This window comes from Pteronotus mesoamericanus, unplaced genomic scaffold (genome assembly GCF_021234165.1).
Source record: "Pteronotus mesoamericanus isolate MK-2021 breed Mesoamerican mustached bat unplaced genomic scaffold, CSHL_Meso_final contig_94, whole genome shotgun sequence".
Classification (NCBI taxonomy): Eukaryota; Metazoa; Chordata; class Mammalia; order Chiroptera; family Mormoopidae; genus Pteronotus; species Pteronotus mesoamericanus.
The window spans coordinates 33,105,462-33,117,925 of record NW_026555285.1 but is presented as its reverse complement, the minus strand read 5'-3'; positions in this window follow the sequence as shown (position 1 = coordinate 33,117,925).

Sequence of the window (12,464 nt, the reverse complement as noted above, 5' to 3'; positions counted from 1 at the left end):
TTGGGTCGTAGACACAGGAAAGTTGGTACATTGGTATTTTAAAGTTAACACTGAGTAGTGATTGTAGTTACTCTTCCTTCTAAATTAAAGCTTACCCAAGTGATTTTATGGCCTTCTTTGTTCTTAGGTTATGATATTTCTTTTCACTAATGCCTGTTCCTTATTTGCTTCCATTGGCTGTTTAAATCCTTTCCTGTCCATTTACCAATTCTATCATAACCCTCCTGTGTTTGCTCCTAATGTGTTATAATTCTTCATAATCTGGTCTTCATCTGATCCTGATTCTCTCTAATATTTCTTTTTCCTCCCTTGAGGAAAGTATATCCATTTTGGGTTTCAAATGCTCATCACCTTTTGTAAATATTAAGGCAACGATTCAATTTAATTTAAAAAATAATGTTTTTCTATTTCTTCTTTTGTCAATAAATTACCTTTGTCATCTTTTAAAGCTGTATTGTCTCATAATTTTCTTCTGTGCTCTTGTTGTTTCGTTTTATAGTTCCCCAGAGGATGTAAGAATATATATTGATATAATGAACAATGTGGAAATAAAAAAAAGAATAATTTAGAGCCTTATATGCTATAGTGTTTACTAGTGATCTATTTCAAAATAAAACATATATTTCAGTCCTGATGAATCAAATATTTAAGAAACATTTTTTTAAAAATAGAGAAATATACATGGAAAAAATCACTACTGACCCTGAGAGGCCTCTTGGAAAGATTCTAGCCATGGATGATTTAACTGTGTTTTCAGACCTGTTTCTTCTACCAAGCGTTATGATCATGAACATTGCTCACGAGGGTTCTGGGAGTATCAACGGGGGTCAGAGATCAAAAAACATAAGATACAATATTAGATAAAATATTAGCAGCCCTGAAAATATTCACAAAGTCATACATTATATTAGGGCTATTGTATTCCATGTAGGAAAACAAAAATGGAAAATTGTACAAGTCACCTCCCTTTTTATTATGGAAATTAAAGGTCTAATTTGGAATGGTGAATATATGTAAATAGCCATTAATACCATTTTATTAGTTCAGGTACTTGGGTTATGAACATATAAATATTTTTAGAGTCTGCATTAGTAATTAGTAATTATATATACACATGTATAGATAGATATATATATAGACAGACAGAGAGGTTTTTAAAGTTTATCGAACTACAAGCGCGCTCTGAGCAACCCTTCAAGTTCATACTGAACATTGTTTAAGAAAGGCACTTGATAGTTGCACTTGCTGCTGCTTCTCCACTAATAGCATAGTGCTAACCATGATGTTGGTAACAGCTATCAGCTCTTCGTACCTAGCAAGTACTTTAGCCCTTTTCCCTATATATACATTGTCCCACTTAACTTCCCAGCCCAACAACTTATGCATTATTCCCATTTTACAAATGAAGGAAAATGGGCACAGGAAGATAGAGAAACTTGCCTGAGGTCACATAAGCATGTAGAACTGTGAATAAAAGTTGTTTCTGCCTGTTGCCAGAGGCTGTGCTCTTCGGTTGAGCATGGATATTAGTTGCAAGGGAGCTCTGAGTGTGAAGGGAGTGCGGGAGATTCCGTTTAACTCATGGTAAGATGGTAGCCTTTTTTTCACTAGAATGTCACAAAGAACCCTGATGACAAGTCTATAGAGTGTGTTTCTATGTTATGTGATGTATTATATGTGTTTCTGTGTTGTAGGACCCACACAGTCATTATGAACTTCCATAAACATCTAAGTCTTGGACAAAATATTACAACCTTGTCCTTTTTGTTTATTATAGCCCTTGAGCTTACTAGACAATTTGGGCCTATATCGGTAAAAGTGAAGAATGAAATCATTATTGATTCAGTAAACCTGATGACCCTGCATTATTTAAATTATCTCCTTCCTTGTTTTAATTTTTACCTTAAAAATGGATAAACGTGATATATTTGCAAAAGTGACATATACAAGTTTCTTAAAAGAACTAGAAAGAGGAACATCTATACAGTCACCAGCGCTGCTTCCCAAATAGGGCAACACCAGGATCCTGAAGCCGTGTCTGCTCTCCCTGGAACACATCCTTTTCCCTCCCTCCCGGAGTGAACCATTATCCTGAACTGTATGATTAACACTCCCTTGCTTTTCCTCCTGATTTTTACCATCTGTGTAGGTGTTTCTATACATTTATATGTTGTTTTATTTTAGAGTTCAATATAAGGCTTTTGAGATTCATTCATTTCTTATAATGAAAATTTTTTTTTCCAATTACAGTTTACATTCACCACTATTTTGCATTAGTTTCAGGTGTACAGCACAGTGGTTAGCTAACCATAGACCTTCCTAAGTGTCCCTCCTGATATTTCCAGCACCCAGCGGGCACCGTGCATAATCATCACAATATTATTGGCTACACCCCTATGCAGCGCTTTACTTCCCCATCATACTGTAACCACCAATCTGTACTTCTCACTCCCTTCACCTTTTGTATCCAGACCCCAAACCCCCTTCCCTCTGCCAGCCACCAGTATGTTCTCTGTATCTAAAAGACTCATCCATTTTAATGCTTGTAGTTGTCTTTTTTAATTTTCACTGCATAATATTTAATTAATACATGTGGCATTAATATACCGCAATCGAGAAACAATTATTTTTTATCAATATGCGTTTGAACTTCCCACACATTTTTGCTGCTCCATATACGGTTGCTATGACATTTTTGTACATGTCTCCTGATGCCCATGTTTGTTTTCTCCAGAGTGTCTAGGAATGAAATTGATAGGTCATACTCTGTGTAAATCTTCGAATGTAGTAAGCAGGGCTGAATTATTTTCTAAAGTGGTTGTACCAATTTTCATTCTCTTTATATATAATTATTGGGCATCAATGTCTTCTCTTTTTTGAATATTTTTTAAAGCTTTATTTATTTATTTATTTTTAGAGAGAGAGGAGGGGAAGGAGAGAGGGAGAAAAATACCAATGTGTGGTTGCTTCTTGAGCACCTCCTATGGGGACCTGGCCTCCAACTCATGCATGTGCCCTGACTGGGAATAGAACTGGCAACCCTTTGGCTCTCAGGCTGGCACTCACTCCACTGAGCCACACCAGCCAGGGCTGTTTTCTCTTTTTGTAAAAATGCCTATTTTCCATTTTTAAAGTAGTTTTTAGTCTTTTCCTTACTATTCCTTCCCTGGGATTTTAAAAAATTATATCTGGATATTAATTCTTTGTCAGTTGTATGTGTTGTTTCACAATTTTTGACTTGTCAAATGGTAACTTTCTTGCTCCAAGTCTCTCTTCTCCCTCTCTGCTACTTCACCCTGAGTAGTCAGAAACCTTGTGCAAGGAAAAGCAAGGAGAGAGAAAAAAGGCTGAACATACCGCTCACCTGTCAGAGCTTCCTCCTTGCTCCACCAAATGGAAAACATACAACTTTAAATAAATACGGAAATCTTGGCAATAACATAGAAGTACACATTCCAAGTGCAGAGATGAGAGAGTCTTTGGTAACTTAAGGTCAGTGTAGGACTTTGAATTGACCAAGAGTGACCAGCATGACTATGTTTTTATCCAGAAGAGGGAATAATCTTTCTCTATTTTAATGGGCTAGTAAGAGACAAATTAAGTTGCACTATAATGAAATCCTACCAGTCCTGCTTATTCAATATCCACATTCAGTCAATGTGTATTTGCTAAGACCTATCAAGTTTTGAGACTAGACTAGGTTGAAGGGATAGAGGGGAACAAGGTTAAGCACAGCTTCTGCTCTGGTGGAGCCTGTCATCTAGTGCGGATCAGAAAACTTTCAGGAAGGAGAGAGTTATTGCCTCATTCCCTCCATAAGTCCCTGGCAGAGCTTTGGCAATGTTGCTCCTGGGAAATATGGTTTCAGTGGTTAGCCACCTTACTCTAAATTTGTATGAGGGTCATACGTAGGAAGAAGGCTAAGGTGACCTTCTATACATGAAGGAAATTAATCAATGGGATGTAGATTCATTCATTATCACGCAATGATTCAGATTCAGCTGTATTGTGAGGTGGCAAGTTGATGATCTCAGTGGAACTGTGACAATAGAACATAATTGTAACTAATCGCTTTCTCAGGAACTAATTGTATTTATGTCAATGAGCAGAGTTCTTTCTGCAGATAATCATGTTTTAATTTCAAAAGTATGAACACTAATAGAATTAAATGGGAAACTAATAATAGTTTACCACTAAAAGATTAATGTAAGGGTAAAATGACTTCATAGTCACCATAAGGGGAAAGAACACTTCCAAATACCTGTAATTTAGGAAAATAAAAATACTAGAAGATAAAATAAAATTTTAATAGTACTGACTTCATTGAAACAAATACAACTAAGCACATGCTGTGTGAAATTCCTTTGAACGTGAGTTAAATTAGAATATTAAACTGAAGTTTAGGCAAGAAGCCAAGTGATAATAATTGCTACATTCTGAGGGATGTGTTGGACCATATATATGCAGAATTTACCAAGGGGGCATCAGAAAATTAGTTAAAGATCTCTTCAACTACCTTGTCCACTGAAGATCTAAAATTAAAATAAGAGTAGAGACAGAGAGAGCTATTTATGAGAATTTTTTTTTTGAGGGAAGAGTGCTTCTCTGTGCACCCTACCCTCTCCTGGGGGACGTGTGGACACGCGCTCTTTCCCACACCTCAGCAGGAGGGCACGGGCTTCCGTGGGTCTCCCCATAATGCTTCCCGCGCTGCTCTGGTAGATGGGCTCGCGCTCCCGCACACTGCCTTGGAGATCCGAGTGGCAAGAGGGAGGGCCGTGGAATGGTTTTGGCAGCAGAGTGAAGGGGCATGGCCGCTGGGCAGGATTTAACGCGCACCCCAGGTTGGCCAGAACACAGGGTGTATATAAATGTTCCCTTTGGGCTGGCCCGGAGCCATTTTAAATTATACTCAATGAAACGCAGGCAGTCTAGAAATTGCTCTAAAATATCCCCAGAAAAGAAAGAAAGGTCAGTAGAAAAATGTAGACAGTAGTCGAAGCTGGATAATTGGTACATGAGGGTTTGTTGCATCGTTCTCTCTACTTTGGGAATGCTTGCAAAAGTTCATGATAAAAGCTTTAGAAAAAAGGACCTTTAGGGAAAGGCAATGCCATTTCAACAAAGCCTGGCCTGCACCTTCCAGCAAACTGAGGCTGTGGGAGCACAGTAGTTGGAAGAGTAAAGAGCATTGCCCTCGTCAAGAGAACTACAGGAGAGGTGCCCAGAGCTTGGAACTCGCTGTAGAATGTGCGAAAGCCCTCCTCCCCAGGGAAAAGTCCCCTTCAAACGCTTCTCAGGCCCAGACATTGAGAGGCCGCCATTGATAGTGCCAGTCAAGTCATAACTATCCTGTCCCCATTCAGGCCTGCCAAGGGGAGGGGAAGATAAGCAAGCGAGTGAGAAGAAACGGGAAAGAAGGTAAATAAAGCAAGAGAGAGGGAGAAAGAGAGGAGGAGGTGCGTAAGGGACAGAGAAAAGCTCCACGTCCCTTCTCAAACGGGCCAGGCAGGCTATGTGCAGTCAGCTCCAGTCAGCCAAAAGTGGAAACATTAGGTGGAGAAAGAGCAACAGGAAGTCCATGTCTCTTTTTCCATGTCAAGGGCTGGCTGGCATGCTGGGTTTCGCTGGGAAGGGGAAAAGGTTTTTAATTCTAAATCAAGATCATAGTTTTGATTCATTATGAGATTGGGTAATTCTAATTACTGAATCGACATTTGGTTTGTGAATTAAAGCATCTGTAGGATACTAGGAGTGACCTACAAAGTCATGAGCTTTGCCTGAGTTTTCATTCAGTGACAGAGGAAGAGCCACCTGTGTTGAGCCCACTGAGAAGCTTTAAGGCGGTAGATTAAGGAGGAAAAGACAAAACAGATGCTTTTGGTTTACCTTGCAAGCGTTCTGCTTGTTCAGTCTATTTTACATATGTACTGTCTCATGTTGACCACATATCCACTCTATGGATGATCAAGAAAAGGACGTTTTATTCACTGCATTTTACCAGTAAAGAAATTAGAGCACAAAGAAATCGAGTGATTGGCCAAAATCACAATGTTACTAAACGACCGAGGCGAAACTAGAACTTGGGTCTCTAGCTACTTTTCTGGCCCAGGAGTTTTGCATATGATCTCCTAAATGCAGGCATGTTCTGGAGATTTAGAGAATCTTTGAGAAATGGGCTAACCGTGTTAAAGACTCTCCTGCGGGACTGGAGAAGCCCTGGAGGCACCTTGTGGGATCTACCTGAGCCCTTGAACCCGGCCCCGCCGTTTCCTCATCTCTCCAGGGACCTTGAGAATTGAGAGTTGCTTCATGTTTTGAGGAAGCAGCTGGGGTCAACAAGTCCAGGGCTCTATTTCTTGGAATTATATAAATATCAGAGGAGGTCCTCAGAGGTTGTGATTTTCTTCTGGAAGCCCAGGGTCAGTCAATCAGTTAGTCAATCAATCACTCAATTGCTCATCAAGCATTAATTGAACACCTTGTGTATCTAGTACTCTGCTAAGCTCTAAAATGTGTTTGTGGGTGGTCCTTGCCATCTGTAATACCGGAGAGCATACTGAATATACTGCGTATGCACTGATGCCCATCTTATACATCCATTTGCTTCTCGAGGTCGGGGAGTGATGTTAGTTTAGATATAGATAATGGATGGATAAGTTAATGAGCATCTTCAATGTCCCACCATGTGCTCGGCAGCGGAGATGTGCTGGCTAGGGGGAACAAAAAGAACGATAAAGGAAGGAAAAGAAGAAACAGTGCAACCTCTGGCCCCATAGGACTTCCAGGTCTTGGAGGGAAAACAGACATTAATGAAAGACACACAAGAAAGCTAAATAGCTGTGATGAGTGCTGGGAAGGCGAGGTACATGGTGTTAGAAGAAGTCAGTGCAGAGGCTTGTGCCCTAGTTAGCAGAGCCAGGGCAGGCTAAAGGGATTTAACATTTTAACAGCAGAGATTAACTCAGCACCTTCTTTTGGGGTCAAGGAGGGAAAGGGGAGATGGTTTTTTGAGACTTCCCCTCCAGAAGTGTTCTCTTTCTTCCCTGAGAAAAAAAAAAACAGACTATTAACACAAATAGAATTAAAATTGAATTAATTTCCATAGGGAGAGCATCTTACTTCCACTGATCTAGGAAACATGAAAAATCTGAACTTAGTACTTTTGTAACTTCTGTGCTTTTAATTTTTGTAGAATAAGCTCTTTGTTGTGCTCTAGGCTTTGAGGGAGCAGGAATTAAATCTTGGACTTAATTTGTTTTTAATGAACATCATGACAAAAAGAAGCTTTGGCGGGACTCAGCAGCAGTCTCCCCTTCCGGGGGTAGAGGAGAGGTAGCAGGGAGGAGAGGATTGTGAGTCAGGCGGCACACAGTCCCCCAAAGAGCCTCGGCGGGTGGCAGGTCTTTGCGAAGAAGACAGAACACAGAAGACCCAGGGTGATAACAGGGCTGTTGGTGACCCAGCAGTAATTCTCCTTGAGTGCTGGTATGTTCATGTGCCCCTCTGTCACTTATTCGTGTGCCTTAGTGGCACAAAACTGGTCTGAAAAACATGTCTACAGAATGAATGATCCCCAAAACTATTTTTCAATGGCTTGAAACTAAGGACTGATGTGAAGTAAGGTTACACATAGAAAGTGAGAACCTTGGAAAGAACGGGGAAAGAACAAAGCTGCTGAAGAGCAGGGCTGATACCAGTGGTTGTGAAACACTGAGCATGCAAATTGGTCCTCAGCTTCTAATCAGATGCATGTTGTCAGACACTGGTTTTTGGTTTAATGCTCAGGTGATTCTGTGAGTGCTACCCTTCTTTCTCAGTGGTAGACAAGCGTGACAGTTTTTGGAGACCTGGAAAAGGCAGCTCCGTCACTTGTGTGGGGAGAGCAGGCTGATAAGTCAGGACAGCTATTGTCGGGTTACTGATGTTGGGAAGGGGCTCTTGTGGTCTGCTGTCAAGGAGATGCAGAAATTTCCAATTCCTCTGTCCTTCAGGTATTGGGAATAGAGGGGGAAGGACTGCTGAGGGGGAGGGGTTGAGTGCATCCTGTTCTGCTATTGGTTTTGGTAGAAGAAATAACAACTTGGCTCCCTGCTTTCTTTAAGACCTCTGTATAGATTCACTGTATTTTTAATTATTACTAATTATTGTGCAGTGGTAGCATCCAATGGGGAGTCATACATGTGCCAGGCCATCGTCATGACATCAATGGCTTCTTTTACTACAGTCTCATACAAAGTGCACTAGTCAAATCAGAAAAACACATGCAGAAATAATAATGTAAGTGTGAAAAAGAGAGAGAAAACTGTTGCTTATTCAAAAGTTAGCAACAAAATTCAAAGTCTCTCAATTTTTTTTTGGCTTTTAAGAGAATATATGCCTAGAACATATATGCCTTTTGATGCCTAGAACAGTGTCTGGTATATTTAGGTGCTCAATAAATACTTGATGAATAATGAATGAAGTTTCAAGCCCTGACAATACTCATTCTCTGACTTTGCACAAATTAATGATTATAATTATTTTCTTGGCATAATAGTGGACTTATGGAAATGAGCCCCTTATTTTTGAATGTGGTTTTGGGCCATATGTGGCTTGCTCTTTAGAAATAAGTGTTATTCCTCACAGTGTTTGGTTTTTGTGTTCTTTATGTGCTCTAATTTTTATTTGGTAGCTTTGTTTACAATGAATCTGGGTATGCAGGACATTTAAATCCATAATATCAAAACAGTTACTTGAATGCATACATCTGGGCCATTCAAATAAAATACTAGGAATCACTTACTCCCAAGCCTGACTTCAGGGCTGTGTGGGTGGGCTCACTCCGTACATGAACACCAGGCTGTTGGGCAACCTTGCTCTATATCCACACCAAATTGTAGATAAGTTCTGGGGTTCTTGAATTACTTGGGTGGAGTGAGGGGAGCTACATAGGAAGAAACCTTACAACTTGTCTCCCCTGCTGTGTCCCCAAAGGGAACTTCCAGATAAGTCAGAGAACTTTTGTTGCATTATGGTGATGTAAACCCACTACAGCATATCCTATCCACTGGGTATAATGAAAAACTGAGCAAAATAAAAAAATGACTATCAAAAACTCAAGTATCAAAGTTAACCAAAGCAGGCAGATGGTGAAGGAGTGATCCATGGGGAAAGAGGAGAGAGCTCTTCCTTGCTTTGTATGTTTGTTTGTTTGTTTGTTTATTTTTGTTTTATTTTCTCTTATAGCTTTGCCTGGAGGGCAGGCCTTAATTTCAGAGCTACTTGGCAGAAGTGGCTAAAACTCTGGTAAAGCCACTAAAGAATCAGAGACAGAAGATTTGTGGGCCAGAGAGTATGAAGGAATCTTGGGTAGGAGAGAGCTAGGGAAGAAGATTCCCACCCCCTCTTTTTTTCCTGGGCGAATTCACTCAAGTCTCACATTAACTCCTAAACTATTCATGTGTTGTTCAGACTCAAACCATTACCGCACAGGCTTAGAGATTTAAACTGAAATTTGAACCACTCACTGCTCAGAGAAAGTGAGACAATTTATGATGAGCTTAAAACCACCTTAGCAAGTTGATTGCGTGCTAAAACAAAAATGTCAACACTCTTTAGAAGATTATAATAGGACAGAGAGTCTATATAACATAACACTCACAATGTCAAGCATACAATACAAAATTACTAAAAAAAGAAAAAGAACAAAAACAGAAAGATGTAACCAGTTCTCATGAGAAAGGAAAATCAACAGATGCCAACCCCAAGATCATGCAGATGTTAAACTATTAAACAAAGACATTGAAGGAGTTATTATATCTATGACCAGTAAGGTAAAGAAAAACAAATTTCAGAGAAATAGAAAGTAAAAAAGAGAAGCAAATGGGAAGTTTTAAACTAAAAATTTACTGTCTAAAATAAATATCACACTGAGTGGGCTCCATAAAAGAATAGGATGACAAAAGAAAGATTGAAGATTGATCACTAGAAATTATTGAATTTGAAATACAGAGAGCAAAGCAGATAGGGGTGGAAAAAAAAAAGAACCGACATTCAAGCACCTGTGGGACAATATAAAGAGATCCGACATGTGGAAATGGAATCCCAGGAATGGACAAAGATTGAAACAAAAATAAATTTGAATAAATAACAGCCAAACCCAAATTTGGTGAAAGGCAAAAATTTATAAAATCAAGCTTAATGAAGAGTGAACGGATGAACTCAAAGAAAATTATGCTTAGCCCTGGCCAGATGACTCAGTTGGCTGGAGCATCATACTGTACACCAGAAAGTTGCAGGTTTGACCCCCAGTCAGGGCACATATCTAGGTTGTGGGTTCTATCTCTGGTCGGGACACACATGGGAGGCAACTGATTGATGTTTCTCTCTCACATCGATGTTTTTCTCTCTTTCTCTCTTCCTTCCTCTCTCTCTCTAAAGTCAATAAAAACATTCTTGGGTGAGCATTACAAAAGAAAGAAAATTATGCTTAGACACATTTTAATCGAACTGCGAAAATCAAAGATGATGTCCTAAAAGTAACTAGAGAAAACAGCATCCTGCACACAGGTGGATGATGATTTAACAACGATTTGAATTACTGTAGATTTCTCATCAGAATCTGTGGAGGCTAAAAGGCCATAAAACTATTTTTAAGTGCTAAAAGAATTTAAAGTGAAATAAAGATATTTTTTGGATAAAAGACACTTGAAAATTTGTCTCCAGCATATCTTCTTTATAAGAAATGCTAAAGGATATTGTTTAGGTTGAAAGAAAATGATACTAGAGGTAAAATGGACCTTTAGGAATGATGGAAGACCAATGCAATAGTACATAGCTGGATAATTATAAAAGACTACTCTTTTCCCTCATAAGTTTTTAAAATATATATGACTGATTAAAAAGCAAAAATAATATGTCAGGTAGAGTTTTCAGTGTATGTATATATAATACATATGAAAACTTCAGTTAGGGTGGTGGTAAAAGGACTACATGATTTCAAGTGTTTTCCATTTATAGGAAGTGGAACAATACTAACTCTATGCAGACTGTGAAAGTCTCGATGCATATAATTCCTAGGGAAACACCTAAATATAATATAAGAAGATATAGCAAAAATCTAATAGAGAAATTAAAATGGGATAATAAAAAATATTCAACTAACCAAAAAAGACAATACAAGAGGAACATAGAAGCAGATAAAAAGGGACAAAGAGAAAGCATATAACAAAATGGTAGACCTAAGTTCAACTGTATCAATAATTATATTAAACATTAATGGCTGAGACAGTAAAATTGATAGGTAGTGATGGAGTGGATAAAAAGCAAAGCCCTCCTATAGACTGGCTACAAGACATACACATTCTCAAGACACAGGTTGAAAGTAAATCATGGGGTAATATGTACCATGAAAATAATAAACATATCAAGTTTGGAGTAGCTTTTTAAAATTTCAGATTAAATAGACTCTAACACTAAGCATGTTATCAAAGATAAAGATAGATACTTTATAATGATTAGAGTCACAATCCATCAAGAAGCATAAAGATTACAAATGTGTATGCATGTAAAAATATATGCACTCCAAATGCGCTCTTCCAATCACTGGGTTCCCATGGGGAAAGCAATGTCAAGTCTGCTTTTTCTCTGCGGGGCATCCCCAGCGACGAAGAGTACATGCGGCCCCTGAGTCTTGGCGTGGTCCAGCACAAGCTTAGGAGGGCTGGTGTGCTCTCACCCTTGGCAAACTAGCATTTGCATGACATTTTATTTATGACAATGTTTGTTTCTAGATAGTAATCTCTTCTGGGAGATTAATGAAGAAGTATTAAAGATACTTTAACTCAAATTAAAAATAAGCACATGAAAACTTTACCTTTTATTTGAGTCTCCTCTGCATTATCTTATAAATTTATCAGGCTCTCTTTTTGGTAAAATACAGCACCTAGTGGAATAGAAGGAGGTAATGTACGTTTTGAAAACTACTTTCCTGGTATTATAGATGTTGATGCCTGAACCAACAAGAGCTCAGAATGTGAGTATTTGGAGTTAGGGTTTTCAAGGAAATAATTAAGGGAACCTGAAGTCATTAGGACTTCCAAATCCAATATGACCACTGTCTTTATAAGAAGAAGAAATTAACATACAGACACAGACAGAGGGTGACCGCCTGAAGGCCTCGGGAGAAGACGGCCATCTACAAGCCAGGGAAGGAAGCCTCAAAAGAAACCAATTCTGTGGACACCTTGAACTCAGACTTCTGGGTTCCAGAACTGTGAGCAAGTGCATTTCTGTTGTTCAAGCCACGCAGTCTGCGGTAGTTTGTTATGGCAACCCCAGCAAACTAATATATGAGGCAGATGGCAGGGAAGCAGCAGGGGGGGCGTGGGTCCCTTCTGGAACTGAGTAACACCCAAACAGTCTGTACCAGGAAGCGTTCCTGCTCTGAAGGCAGTCGCTCATATCCCAGGGTTTTATTGTTA